This window comes from Diorhabda sublineata, unplaced genomic scaffold (genome assembly GCF_026230105.1).
Source record: "Diorhabda sublineata isolate icDioSubl1.1 unplaced genomic scaffold, icDioSubl1.1 Dsub_59, whole genome shotgun sequence".
NCBI classification, from domain to species: domain Eukaryota; kingdom Metazoa; phylum Arthropoda; class Insecta; order Coleoptera; family Chrysomelidae; genus Diorhabda; species Diorhabda sublineata.
The window spans coordinates 80,001-95,000 of NW_026614282.1; the positions used below are offsets into that span (position 1 = coordinate 80,001).

The 15,000-nt window shown below is 43.8% G+C and overlaps 3 non-coding genes across 3 annotated transcripts in view; all 3 read right to left on the reverse strand.

Annotated features, from left to right (window-relative positions):
- LOC130452285 (large subunit ribosomal RNA) overlaps positions 1-284 on the reverse strand; it is a 4,098-nt gene extending 3,814 nt beyond the window's left edge. The window contains exon 1 of the ribosomal RNA XR_008910924.1: positions 1-284. This exon is cut by the window's left edge and continues 3,814 nt beyond it. This is a non-coding gene — a ribosomal RNA (large subunit ribosomal RNA).
- Positions 285-910: 626 nt separating this feature from the next.
- Positions 911-1,066, reverse strand: LOC130452290 (5.8S ribosomal RNA). The gene has a single exon (XR_008910927.1). It is a non-coding gene; the product is annotated as a 5.8S ribosomal RNA (ribosomal RNA).
- Positions 1,067-2,224: 1,158 nt separating this feature from the next.
- On the reverse strand, positions 2,225-4,146 carry LOC130452280 (small subunit ribosomal RNA). Its single transcript, XR_008910919.1, has one exon. It is a non-coding gene; the product is annotated as a small subunit ribosomal RNA (ribosomal RNA).
- Between the last annotated feature and the right edge of the window lie 10,854 nt (positions 4,147-15,000).

The following is a 15,000-nucleotide window of genomic DNA, read 5'->3' on the forward strand; positions in this document are numbered from 1 at the left end:
ACTCTCAGGAGAGATCCTCACGCAATCGGCAACGGTCGCTACGGGCCTGGCACCCTCTATGGGCTGTGGCCCCGTTCAAGAAGGACTTGGACGCGCCGCACGATCTCGTGATAAACGGATCCTCCCTAACACCACATTTCCCGGTGGCCGATATCGACCACGGGATTCGGTGCTGGGCTTTTCCCTGTTCGCTCGCAGCTACTAAGGGAATCCTAGTTAGTTTCTTTTCCTCCGCTTAGTAATATGCTTAAATTCAGCGGGTAATCTCACCTGCTCTGAGGTCGATATATTATAATATATCTATAATATTTAAATACAATTCGCTAAAATATCACAAAAAAAAACGTGTGTTTAATCACATTATATGAAATATAACATTATTTGTTTTTATTTATAGAGGCGGCAGAGCAAGTTATACATATATATATATATATATATATATATATATATATAAATTCATATATTTTGTCGATACAGTATAAATGATATAAAAAAAAACACTGGTCAGACGTCCAGTCTTCGAAACTTTATTATTTCTCTCGGACACGACGACCGCGTTATCATTTTAAATATATATAATATATACACTTATTTATCGACTATATATACGTAAATATAACTCTACCAAACAAATTTTATGTATTTCATATAAAAATACACACGATCAATTTATGGTAGTAATAGCGTCGTTGTGTTCAAAAATTGCGCAAATTTTTTCTATAAAAAATTTACGCTGCTTTTCGCATTTTAGGATGCCGCACAAAAAAAAAATACGCACAAGTTTATAGTATGTGCGTGTGTTTTCTTTTAGTGTGCGTTATTGTGTCTCACACATCCAACACGCTTAGTCATTTATTTTTCTATAATAAATTGAAAAATTTTAAATTCTAAGCAGTCTTTTAAATTGATACGACCCTCAGTCAGGAGTGGTCCGGGAACGAGTATCCGAGGACCGCAATGTGCGTTCGAAATGTCGATGTTCATGTGTCCTGCAGTTCACAAGTTGACGCGCAATTAGCTGCGTTCTTCATCGACCCACGAGCCAAGTGATTCACCGTTCAGGGTAATCATTTTATTATGTCGTTTTCTCATATTCTATTCGTCGTATTTTTAATATTTGATTATTAAATTAATAATAATATTATAATATTTTATACGCGTATAGAATTATCTAACGACATTTATATAATATATATATATATATATATATATATATTATTTATTAAATGGTAATTATATATAAATTTTAGAGAAATTATAATATCGTACTTAAAAATATCCGATAAATTTTAACCGCTGCACATGTTTTATTACAAACGAGGCGCGCATAGACAGATATCTCGCACGATATATTCCTCTTAATTATTACAAGTTTTTTAATCTTGAAAGTTTTATACAAATTTCGACACGGTCGGGCGTAAATCTTCGAACACCTTCGAAATAATACGTGAAATATTATTTCTAAAACGAATTTTTATACATATCGAAAGAATCGACACGTGCTTAAAAGTTTCGTTTAGGTACCCGGATGAAGAAAATGTCTTATCATCTCACATAATCATCATCACATATAATATTGTCGAAATTTTTTTGTATTACCTTCGATCGATAAAAAACTTATGTAATAATAAAAAAACGAAATAAAATTTCTCCATAAAAATACAGAAGACAGACACACACGACGACAACAACAACAACAACAACAACAGACGACGTTTCAATAATCTATATATTTTTCGTTTATTATAATAACGATTCTTTATATTAGAACGTTTTTAGTTAACAAGAAATTTTGTTAATGATCGTTCTGTCAATCGTTAATATATATATATATAATAATAAAAATATATTGTTACTACTATTGTGTCGTCATCGTCGTTCGTCGTCGTCGTCGTCGTCGACTCCTTCTACTAATCTATGATAAAAATTTTTCGTTATTTTTACTGTAAATTTATATATGTAGATATATATTTTATAGACGTATGAAATATATTTATCTTTTTTTTTTTTAAATATTATTCGAAACTTGTTCGAATTTTATAAAAAAAAAAAAAAAAAATCTCAATATATATACATCATATATTTATATCATATATAAATTTTCTTTTGAAGAGTTCGATTATTTTGTAGAAAAGAAAAATTTCTTTCACAATTATATATAATATAATAATACAGACTTGATTTCGTTTTTTTATTTTTTGTTTAAAAACGAACAAATACTCTGTAATGATCCTTCCGCAGGTTCACCTACGGAAACCTTGTTACGACTTTTACTTCCTCTAAATGATCAAGTTTGGTCATCTTTCCGAAGCATCGGCGACGCCGAAACGCCACCGCGCTCAGTCCGAAGACCTCACTAAATCATTCAATCGGTAGTAGCGACGGGCGGTGTGTACAAAGGGCAGGGACGTAATCAACGCGAGCTTATGACTCGCGCTTACTGGGAATTCCTCGTTCATGGGGAACAATTGCAAGCCCCAATCCCTAGCACGAAGGAGGTTCAGCGGGTTACCCGGGCCGCTCGGCCAGGGAGGACACGCTGATTCCTTCAGTGTAGCGCGCGTGCGGCCCAGAACATCTAAGGGCATCACAGACCTGTTATTGCTCAATCTCGTGCGGCTAGAAGCCGCCTGTCCCTCTAAGAAGAATTATTTGTACGCCGACAGTAAAAACCGCGAACGGCAAGAGCCGAAACTCAATACCGACGGGCCTTTGGGATGTCGAAATACGCCTAGTTAGCAGGCTAGAGTCTCGTTCGTTATCGGAATTAACCAGACAAATCGCTCCACCAACTAAGAACGGCCATGCACCACCACCCACCGAATCAAGAAAGAGCTCTCAATCTGTCAATCCTTCCGGTGTCCGGGCCTGGTGAGGTTTCCCGTGTTGAGTCAAATTAAGCCGCAGGCTCCACTCCTGGTGGTGCCCTTCCGTCAATTCCTTTAAGTTTCAGCTTTGCAACCATACTTCCCCCGGAACCCAAAAGCTTTGGTTTCCCGGAAGCTGCCCGCCGAGTCATCGGAGGAACGTCGGCGGATCGCTAGCTGGCATCGTTTATGGTTAGAACTAGGGCGGTATCTGATCGCCTTCGAACCTCTAACTTTCGTTCTTGATCAATGAAAGCGTTTTTGGCAAATGCTTTCGCTTCTGTCCGTCTTGCGACGATCCAAGAATTTCACCTCTAACGTCGCAATACGAATGCCCCCATCCGTTCCTATTAATCATTACCTCGGGGTTCCGAAAACCAACAAAATAGAACCGAGGTCCTATTCCATTATTCCATGCACACAGTATTCAGGCAAAATTTTGGCCTGCTTTAAGCACTCTAATTTGTTCAAAGTAAACGTGCCGGCCCACCTCGACACTCAGTCAAGAGCACCGCGGCGGGATTGAGTTGGGCCGCCCTTGCGAGCTAAGCCCACCGGCAGGACGTCCCACGACACGCCAGTTGACACCGCGTACGATGAACCAGCGGCGTGGGACACAGATTCGACTACGAGCTTTTTAACCGCAACAACTTTAATATACGCTATTGGAGCTGGAATTACCGCGGCTGCTGGCACCAGACTTGCCCTCCAATTGATCCTCGTTAAAGGGTTTAGAGTGTACTCATTCCGATTACGGGGCCTCGGATGAGTCCCGTATCGTTATTTTTCGTCACTACCTCCCCGTGCCGGGAGTGGGTAATTTGCGCGCCTGCTGCCTTCCTTGGATGTGGTAGCCGTTTCTCAGGCTCCCTCTCCGGAATCGAACCCTGATTCCCCGTTACCCGTTACAACCATGGTAGGCGCAGAACCTACCATCGACAGTTGATAAGGCAGACATTTGAAAGATGCGTCGCCGGTGCGAGACCGTGCGATCAGCGAAAAGTTATTCAGAGTCACCAAATTGTACGATGACGAGCAAGCCCGCCACCGATTGGTTTTGATCTAATAAAAGCGCTCCTTCCGTCTCCGGTCGGAACTCTGTTTGCATGTATTAGCTCTAGAATTACCACAGTTATCCAAGTAAATGTGGGTACGATCTAAGGAACCATAACTGATTTAATGAGCCTTTCGCGGTTTCACCTTAATTTGGCTTGTACTGAGACATGCATGGCTTAATCTTTGAGACAAGCATATGACTACTGGCAGGATCAACCAGGGAACTACTATTTGTGTATTTTATATATAATAAAACTATTATCGAAAAAGTTTTAATAACAATATCCACCACATAATGTGAGGATGAGAATTATGATGACGTTTTTTCATATTACATATATTTTATATTTATACACATAATATTTTATATTCATCTATATTCTCGTATATAATAAACACATTGTTATTTACTTTTTCGTTTGCGTGGTGTTTGCTGCGCTTATTATTGAAAATATATAATTTTCGGCGCCACGCTTTATATATTATAATATATTTTTCTTATATTTCATAAAATTTTCACCGAATCGACTATAAATTTATCTAAAATTTAATCGAAATGATATTTTAAATAAGATATAATTACGTCGACCGGAATAGAATTTCGACATTATCTCTACCCTTCGCTAGATTGTAAGCGACATGGTTTACAATTAGATAATAATGAACGAAATTTTTATTCTCGCTCGGAATAATGAGAGTTATCGCAATTTTGTGTAATAATATAAATGTTATATTATTATATATATTTTTATAGACGATCGCATATGAATCGCTCGCGGTAAAACGCTAGCTAAATTCGCGATCTCGCAATATATAATTTAATTTGTGGATATATTGATATAATATCTAAAAAGGGAACCGCTAGCAATATACGATAATATATTGGAGGAGAACGGGGACCCTTTCAGAAAACTATATAATCCACTATAATGTGGAATGACCGATACAACGTCTTTACGTAAATTATAACGAGTTCATTAAAATTTAACGAGACGTCAACTTCGATACACCACACATATATGTGCGCTGTACAACGGTACGCTTTCTACATTAACATTAATAAAGATGTATAGTGAAAATATATAAAAGATGTATTATGAATATTAAAAAGAAGTATTATGAAACTTCATACCGTCCGAGACGTAAAAGTGTTATGGAAAATATTAACAATAACGGAAAAAAAGTATTATGAAATTAGATTGCCGCTCGATGTACGAACGTACGAGATGTATTATATAAAAGTTGTATGAAAATAGTGATAATAATGAAAAACAAGTAGTATGAAATTATATTCCGCTCGACTTAGGAACTTGTCGAAAAAGATGAATTGTGAAAGTTGAATGGAGTTGTTTTTTATGTAGGAGCCGTTCGAGGTATATAATATAAAAGTGCTATGAAAATATTAACAATAACGGAAAAAAGTATTATGAAATTAGATCGCCGCTCGATGTATGAACGTCCGAGATGTATTATATAAAAGTTGTATTAAATTAGTGATAATAATGAAAAACAAGTAGTATGAAATTATATTCCGCTCGATATAAGAACTTGTCGAAAAAGATGAATTGCGAAAATTGAATGGAGATGTTTTGTATGTAGGAGCCGTTCGAGGTATATTATATAAAAGTGTTATGGAAAATATTAACAATAACGGAAAAAATGTATTATGAAATTAGATCGCCGCTCGATGAACGAACGTACGAGATGTATTATATAAAAGTTGTATGAAAATAGTAATAATTATGAAAAACAAGTATTATGAAATGAGATTTTCCCTAAATATATGAACTTGTCGAAAAAGATGAATTGTGAAAGTTGAATGGAGATGTTTTGTATGTAGGAACCGTTCGAGGTATATTATATAAAAGTGTTATGGAAAATATTGACAATAACGGAAAAAATGTATTATGAAATAAGATCGCCGCTCGATGAACGAACGTACGAGATGTATTATATAAAAGTTGTATGAAAATAGTAATAATTATGAAAAACAAGTATTATGAAATGAGATTTTCCCTAAATATATGAACTTGTCGAAAAAGATGAATTGTGAAAGTTGAATGGAGATGTTTTGTATGTAGGAACCGTTCGAGGTATATTATATAAAAGTGTTATGGAAAATATTAACAATAACGGAAAAAATGTATTATGAAATTAGATCGCCGCTCGATGAACGAACGTACGAGATGTATTATATAAAAGTTGTATGAAAATAGTAATAATTATGAAAAACAAGTATTATGAAATGAGATTTTCCCTAAATATATGAACTTGTCGAAAAAGATGAATTGTAAAAGTTGAATGGAGATGTTTTGTATGTAGGAACCGTTCGAGGTATATTATATAAAAGTGTTATGGAAAATATTGACAATAACGGAAAAAATGTATTATGAAATTAGATCGCCGCTCGATGAACGAACGTACGAGATGTATTATATAAAAGTTGTATGAAAATAGTAATAATTATGAAAAACAAGTATTATGAAATGAGATTTTCCCTAAATATATGAACTTGTCGAAAAAGATGAATTGTGAAAGTTGAATGGAGATGTTTTGTATGTAGGAGCCGTTCGAGGTATATTATATAAAAGTGCTATGAAAATATTAACAATAACGGAAAAAAGTATTATGAAATTAGATCGCCGCTCGATGTATGAACGTCCGAGATGTATTATATAAAAGTTGTATTAAATTAGTGATAATAATGAAAAACAAGTAGTATGAAATTATATTCCGCTCGACTTAGGAACTTGTCGAAAAAGATGAATTGTGAAAGTTGAATGGAGTTGTTTTTTATGTAGGAGCCGTTCGAGGTATATAATATAAAAGTGCTATGAAAATATTAACAATAACGGAAAAAAGTATTATGAAATTAGATCGCCGCTCGATGTATGAACGTCCGAGATGTATTATATAAAAGTTGTATTAAATTAGTGATAATAATGAAAAACAAGTAGTATGAAATTATATTCCGCTCGATATAAGAACTTGTCGAAAAAGATGAATTGCGAAAATTGAATGGAGATGTTTTGTATGTAGGAGCCGTTCGAGGTATATTATATAAAAGTGTTATGAAAAGTATTAACAATAACGGAAAACAGTATTATGAAATTAGATGACCGCTCGATGTATGAACGTCCGAGGTGCATTATATAAAAGTTGTATAAAATTAGTGATAATAATAAAAAACAATTATTGTGAAATTTTATTCCGCTCGACTTAGGAACTTGTCGAAAAAGATGAATTGCGAAAATTGAAAGTTTGGCGCCTGGCCGGCAGAGGGCGCTAGTGTCTATAAAACCGTGTTAAGTTTGTCTTCTGGCCGGCAGGTGGCGCTAGTGTCTATAAAACCGTGTCAAGTTTGGCGCCTGGCCGGCAGAGGGCGCTAGTGTCTATAAAACCGTGTTTAGTTTGTCTTCTGGCCGGCAGAGGGCGCTAGTGTCTATAAAACCGTGTTAAGTGTGGCTTCTGGCCGGCAGGTGGCGCTAGTGTCTGTGAATTCGTGCAAGTTTGGCGCCTGGCCGGCAGAGGGCGCTAGTGTCTATAAAACCGTGTTAAGTGTGGCTTCTGGCCGGCAGGTGGCGCTAGTGTCTGTAAATTCGTGTCAAGTTTGGCGCCTGGCCGGCAGAGGGCGCTAGTGTCTATAAAACCGTGTTTAGTTTGTCTTCTGGCCGGCAGAGGGCGCTAGTGTCTATAAAACCGTGTTAAGTGTGGCTTCTGGCCGGCAGGTGGCGCTAGTGTCTGTGAATTCGTGCAAGTTTGGCGCCTGGCCGGCAGAGGGCGCTAGTGTCTATAAAACCGTGTTTAGTTTGTCTTCTGGCCGGCAGAGGGCGCTAGTGTCTGTAAATTCGTGTCAAGTTTGGCGTCTGGCTGGCAGAGGGCGCTAGTGTCTATAAAACCGTGTTTAGTTTGTCTTCTGGCCGGCAGGTGGCGCTAGTGTGTATAAAACCGTGTTAAGCGTGGCTTCAGGCCGGCAGAGGGCGCTAGTGTCTATAAAACCGTGTTTAGTTTGTCTTCTTGCCGGCAGGTGGCGCTAGTGTCTATAAAACCGTGTTTAGTTTTTCTTCTGGCCGGTAGGATATAAGAACTTGTCGAGGTGTAACATATAAAAGTTGTATGAAATAGTAATAACATCGAAAAAAAAAAACCGTGTCAAGTTTGGCGCCTGGCCGGCAGAGGGCGCTAGTGTCTATAAAACCGTGTTAAGTGTGGCTTCTGGCCGGCAGGTGGCGCTAGTGTCTGTAAATTCGTGTCAAGTTTGGCGTCTGGCCGGTAGAGGGCACTAGTGTCTATAAAACCGTGTTAAGTGTGGCTTCTGGCCGGCAGAGGGCGCTAGTGTCTGTAAATTCGTGTCAAGTTTGGCGCCTGGCCGGCAGAGGGCGCTAGTGTCTATAAAACCGTGTTAAGTGTGGCTTCTGGCCGGCAGGTGGCGCTAGTGTCTGTAAATTCGTGTCAAGTTTGGCGCCTGGCCGGCAGAGGGCGCTAGTGTCTATAAAACCGTGTTTAGTTTGTCTTCTGGCCGGCAGAGGGCGCTAGTGTCTATAAAACCGTGTTAAGTGTGGCTTCTGGCCGGCAGGTGGCGCTAGTGTCTGTGAATTCGTGCAAGTTTGGCGCCTGGCCGGCAGAGGGCGCTAGTGTCTATAAAACCGTGTTAAGTGTGGCTTCTGGCCGGCAGGTGGCGCTAGTGTCTGTAAATTCGTGTCAAGTTTGGCGTCTGGCCGGCAGAGGGCGCTAGTGTCTATAAAACCGTGTTTAGTTTGTCTTCTGGCCGGCAGAGGGCGCTAGTGTCTGTAAATTCGTGTCAAGTTTGGCGTCTGGCTGGCAGAGGGCGCTAGTGTCTATAAAACCGTGTTTAGTTTGTCTTCTGGCCGGCAGGTGGCGCTAGTGTGTATAAAACCGTGTTAAGCGTGGCTTCAGGCCGGCAGAGGGCGCTAGTGTCTATAAAACCGTGTTTAGTTTGTCTTCTTGCCGGCAGGTGGCGCTAGTGTCTATAAAACCGTGTTTAGTTTTTCTTCTGGCCGGTAGGATATAAGAACTTGTCGAGGTGTAACATATAAAAGTTGTATGAAATAGTAATAACATCGAAAAAAAAAAACCGTGTCAAGTTTGGCGCCTGGCCGGCAGAGGGCGCTAGTGTCTATAAAACCGTGTTAAGTGTGGCTTCTGGCCGGCAGGTGGCGCTAGTGTCTGTAAATTCGTGTCAAGTTTGGCGTCTGGCCGGTAGAGGGCACTAGTGTCTATAAAACCGTGTTAAGTGTGGCTTCTGGCCGGCAGAGGGCGCTAGTGTCTGTAAATTCGTGTTAAGTTTGGCGTCTGGCCGGCAGAGGGCGCTAGTGTCTATAAAACCGTGTTAAGTGTGGCTTCTGGCCGGCAGGTGGCGCTAGTGTCTGTAAATTCGTGTCAAGTTTGGCGCCTGGCCGGCAGAGGGCGCTAGTGTCTATAAAACCGTGTTAAGTGTGGCTTCTGGCCGGCAGGTGGCGCTAGTGTCTGTGAATTCGTGCAAGTTTGGCGCCTGGCCGGCAGAGGGCGCTAGTGTCTATAAAACCGTGTTAAGTGTGGCTTCTGGCCGGCAGGTGGCGCTAGTGTCTGTAAATTCGTGTCAAGTTTGGCGTCTGGCCGGCAGAGGGCGCTAGTGTCTATAAAACCGTGTTTAGTTTGTCTTCTGGCCGGCAGAGGGCGCTAGTGTCTGTAAATTCGTGTCAAGTTTGGCGTCTGGCTGGCAGAGGGCGCTAGTGTCTATAAAACCGTGTTTAGTTTGTCTTCTGGCCGGCAGGTGGCGCTAGTGTGTATAAAACCGTGTTAAGCGTGGCTTCAGGCCGGCAGAGGGCGCTAGTGTCTATAAAACCGTGTTTAGTTTGTCTTCTTGCCGGCAGGTGGCGCTAGTGTCTATAAAACCGTGTTTAGTTTTTCTTCTGGCCGGTAGGATATAAGAACTTGTCGAGGTGTAACATATAAAAGTTGTATGAAATAGTAATAACATCGAAAAAAAAAAACCGTGTCAAGTTTGGCGCCTGGCCGGCAGAGGGCGCTAGTGTCTATAAAACCGTGTTAAGTGTGGCTTCTGGCCGGCAGGTGGCGCTAGTGTCTATAAAACCGTGTTTAGTTTGTCTTCTGGCCGGCAGAGGGCGCTAGTGTCTATAAAACCGTGTTAAGTGTGGCTTCTGGCCGGCAGGTGGCGCTAGTGTCTGTGAATTCGTGCAAGTTTGGCGCCTGGCCGGCAGAGGGCGCTAGTGTCTATAAAACCGTGTTAAGTGTGGCTTCTGGCCGGCAGGTGGCGCTAGTGTCTGTAAATTCGTGTCAAGTTTGGCGTCTGGCCGGCAGAGGGCGCTAGTATCTATAAAACCGTGTTTAGTTTGTCTTCTGGCCGGCAGAGGGCGCTAGTGTCTGTAAATTCGTGTCAAGTTTGGCGTCTGGCTGGCAGAGGGCGCTAGTGTCTATAAAACCGTGTTTAGTTTGTCTTCTGGCCGGCAGGTGGCGCTAGTGTGTATAAAACCGTGTTAAGCGTGGCTTCAGGCCGGCAGAGGGCGCTAGTGTCTATAAAACCGTGTTTAGTTTGTCTTCTTGCCGGCAGGTGGCGCTAGTGTCTATAAAACCGTGTTTAGTTTTTCTTCTGGCCGGTAGGATATAAGAACTTGTCGAGGTGTAACATATAAAAGTTGTATGAAATAGTAATAACATCGAAAAAAAAAAACCGTGTCAAGTTTGGCGCCTGGCCGGCAGAGGGCGCTAGTGTCTATAAAACCGTGTTAAGTGTGGCTTCTGGCCGGCAGGTGGCGCTAGTGTCTGTAAATTCGTGTCAAGTTTGGCGTCTGGCCGGTAGAGGGCACTAGTGTCTATAAAACCGTGTTAAGTGTGGCTTCTGGCCGGCAGAGGGCGCTAGTGTCTGTAAATTCGTGTCAAGTTTGGCGCCTGGCCGGCAGAGGGCGCTAGTGTCTATAAAACCGTGTTTAGTTTGTCTTCTGGCCGGCAGGTGGCGCTAGTGTCTGTAAATTCGTGTTAAGTGTGGCTTCTGGCCGGCAGGTGGCGCTAGTGTCTGTGAATTCGTGCAAGTTTCGCGCCTGGCCGGCAGAGGGCGCTAGTGTCTATAAAACCGTGTTAAGTGTGGCTTCTGGCCGGCAGGTGGCGCTAGTGTCTGTAAATTCGTGTCAAGTTTGGCGTCTGGCCGGTAGAGGGCACTAGTGTCTATAAAACCGTGTTAAGTGTGGCTTCTGGCCGGCAGGTGGCGCTAGTGTCTGTGAATTCGTGCAAGTTTGGCGCCTGGCCGGCAGAGGGCGCTAGTGTCTATAAAACCGTGTTAAGTGTGGCTTCTGGCCGGCAGGTGGCGCTAGTGTCTGTAAATTCGTGTCAAGTTTGGCGTCTGGCCGGCAGAGGGCGCTAGTGTCTATAAAACCGTGTTTAGTTTGTCTTCTGGCCGGCAGAGGGCGCTAGTGTCTGTAAATTCGTGTCAAGTTTGGCGTCTGGCTGGCAGAGGGCGCTAGTGTCTATAAAACCGTGTTTAGTTTGTCTTCTGGCCGGCAGGTGGCGCTAGTGTGTATAAAACCGTGTTAAGCGTGGCTTCAGGCCGGCAGAGGGCGCTAGTGTCTATAAAACCGTGTTTAGTTTGTCTTCTTGCCGGCAGGTGGCGCTAGTGTCTATAAAACCGTGTTTAGTTTTTCTTCTGGCCGGTAGGATATAAGAACTTGTCGAGGTGTAACATATAAAAGTTGTATGAAATAGTAATAACATCGAAAAAAAAAAACCGTGTCAAGTTTGGCGCCTGGCCGGCAGAGGGCGCTAGTGTCTATAAAACCGTGTTAAGTGTGGCTTCTGGCCGGCAGGTGGCGCTAGTGTCTATAAAACCGTGTTTAGTTTGTCTTCTGGCCGGCAGAGGGCGCTAGTGTCTATAAAACCGTGTTAAGTGTGGCTTCTGGCCGGCAGGTGGCGCTAGTGTCTGTGAATTCGTGCAAGTTTGGCGCCTGGCCGGCAGAGGGCGCTAGTGTCTATAAAACCGTGTTAAGTGTGGCTTCTGGCCGGCAGGTGGCGCTAGTGTCTGTAAATTCGTGTCAAGTTTGGCGCCTGGCCGGCAGAGGGCGCTAGTGTCTATAAAACCGTGTTTAGTTTGTCTTCTGGCCGGCAGAGGGCGCTAGTGTCTATAAAACCGTGTTAAGTGTGGCTTCTGGCCGGCAGGTGGCGCTAGTGTCTGTGAATTCGTGCAAGTTTGGCGCCTGGCCGGCAGAGGGCGCTAGTGTCTATAAAACCGTGTTTAGTTTGTCTTCTGGCCGGCAGAGGGCGCTAGTGTCTGTAAATTCGTGTCAAGTTTGGCGTCTGGCTGGCAGAGGGCGCTAGTGTCTATAAAACCGTGTTTAGTTTGTCTTCTGGCCGGCAGGTGGCGCTAGTGTGTATAAAACCGTGTTAAGCGTGGCTTCAGGCCGGCAGAGGGCGCTAGTGTCTATAAAACCGTGTTTAGTTTGTCTTCTTGCCGGCAGGTGGCGCTAGTGTCTATAAAACCGTGTTTAGTTTTTCTTCTGGCCGGTAGGATATAAGAACTTGTCGAGGTGTAACATATAAAAGTTGTATGAAATAGTAATAACATCGAAAAAAAAAAACCGTGTCAAGTTTGGCGCCTGGCCGGCAGAGGGCGCTAGTGTCTATAAAACCGTGTTAAGTGTGGCTTCTGGCCGGCAGGTGGCGCTAGTGTCTGTAAATTCGTGTCAAGTTTGGCGTCTGGCCGGTAGAGGGCACTAGTGTCTATAAAACCGTGTTAAGTGTGGCTTCTGGCCGGCAGAGGGCGCTAGTGTCTGTAAATTCGTGTCAAGTTTGGCGCCTGGCCGGCAGAGGGCGCTAGTGTCTATAAAACCGTGTTAAGTGTGGCTTCTGGCCGGCAGGTGGCGCTAGTGTCTGTAAATTCGTGTCAAGTTTGGCGTCTGGCCGGTAGAGGGCACTAGTGTCTATAAAACCGTGTTAAGTGTGGCTTCTGGCCGGCAGAGGGCGCTAGTGTCTGTAAATTCGTGTCAAGTTTGGCGCCTGGCCGGCAGAGGGCGCTAGTGTCTATAAAACCGTGTTTAGTTTGTCTTCTGGCCGGCAGGTGGCGCTAGTGTCTGTAAATTCGTGTTAAGTGTGGCTTCTGGCCGGCAGGTGGCGCTAGTGTCTGTGAATTCGTGCAAGTTTCGCGCCTGGCCGGCAGAGGGCGCTAGTGTCTATAAAACCGTGTTAAGTGTGGCTTCTGGCCGGCAGGTGGCGCTAGTGTCTGTAAATTCGTGTCAAGTTTGGCGTCTGGCCGGTAGAGGGCACTAGTGTCTATAAAACCGTGTTAAGTGTGGCTTCTGGCCGGCAGGTGGCGCTAGTGTCTGTGAATTCGTGCAAGTTTGGCGCCTGGCCGGCAGAGGGCGCTAGTGTCTATAAAACCGTGTTAAGTGTGGCTTCTGGCCGGCAGGTGGCGCTAGTGTCTGTAAATTCGTGTCAAGTTTGGCGTCTGGCCGGCAGAGGGCGCTAGTGTCTATAAAACCGTGTTTAGTTTGTCTTCTGGCCGGCAGAGGGCGCTAGTGTCTGTAAATTCGTGTCAAGTTTGGCGTCTGGCTGGCAGAGGGCGCTAGTGTCTATAAAACCGTGTTTAGTTTGTCTTCTGGCCGGCAGGTGGCGCTAGTGTGTATAAAACCGTGTTAAGCGTGGCTTCAGGCCGGCAGAGGGCGCTAGTGTCTATAAAACCGTGTTTAGTTTGTCTTCTTGCCGGCAGGTGGCGCTAGTGTCTATAAAACCGTGTTTAGTTTTTCTTCTGGCCGGTAGGATATAAGAACTTGTCGAGGTGTAACATATAAAAGTTGTATGAAATAGTAATAACATCGAAAAAAAAAAACCGTGTCAAGTTTGGCGCCTGGCCGGCAGAGGGCGCTAGTGTCTATAAAACCGTGTTAAGTGTGGCTTCTGGCCGGCAGGTGGCGCTAGTGTCTATAAAACCGTGTTTAGTTTGTCTTCTGGCCGGCAGAGGGCGCTAGTGTCTATAAAACCGTGTTAAGTGTGGCTTCTGGCCGGCAGGTGGCGCTAGTGTCTGTGAATTCGTGCAAGTTTGGCGCCTGGCCGGCAGAGGGCGCTAGTGTCTATAAAACCGTGTTAAGTGTGGCTTCTGGCCGGCAGGTGGCGCTAGTGTCTGTAAATTCGTGTCAAGTTTGGCGCCTGGCCGGCAGAGGGCGCTAGTGTCTATAAAACCGTGTTTAGTTTGTCTTCTGGCCGGCAGAGGGCGCTAGTGTCTATAAAACCGTGTTAAGTGTGGCTTCTGGCCGGCAGGTGGCGCTAGTGTCTGTGAATTCGTGCAAGTTTGGCGCCTGGCCGGCAGAGGGCGCTAGTGTCTATAAAACCGTGTTTAGTTTGTCTTCTGGCCGGCAGAGGGCGCTAGTGTCTGTAAATTCGTGTCAAGTTTGGCGTCTGGCTGGCAGAGGGCGCTAGTGTCTATAAAACCGTGTTTAGTTTGTCTTCTGGCCGGCAGGTGGCGCTAGTGTGTATAAAACCGTGTTAAGCGTGGCTTCAGGCCGGCAGAGGGCGCTAGTGTCTATAAAACCGTGTTTAGTTTGTCTTCTTGCCGGCAGGTGGCGCTAGTGTCTATAAAACCGTGTTTAGTTTTTCTTCTGGCCGGTAGGATATAAGAACTTGTCGAGGTGTAACATATAAAAGTTGTATGAAATAGTAATAACATCGAAAAAAAAAAACCGTGTCAAGTTTGGCGCCTGGCCGGCAGAGGGCGCTAGTGTCTATAAAACCGTGTTAAGTGTGGCTTCTGGCCGGCAGGTGGCGCTAGTGTCTGTAAATTCGTGTCAAGTTTGGCGTCTGGCCGGTAGAGGGCGCTAGTGTCTATAAAACCGTGTTAAGTGTGGCTTCTGGCCGGCAGGTGGCGCTAGTGTCTGTGAATTCGTGCAAGTTTGGCGCCTGGCCGGCAGAGGGCGCTAGTGTCTATAAAACCGTGTTAAGTGTGGCTTCTGGCCGGCAGGTGGCGCTAGTGTCTGTAAATTCGTGTCAAGTTTGGCGTCTGGCCGGTAGAGGGCACTAGTGTCTATAAAACCGTGTTAAGTGTGGCTTCTGGCCGGCAGAGGGCGCTAGTGTCTGTAAA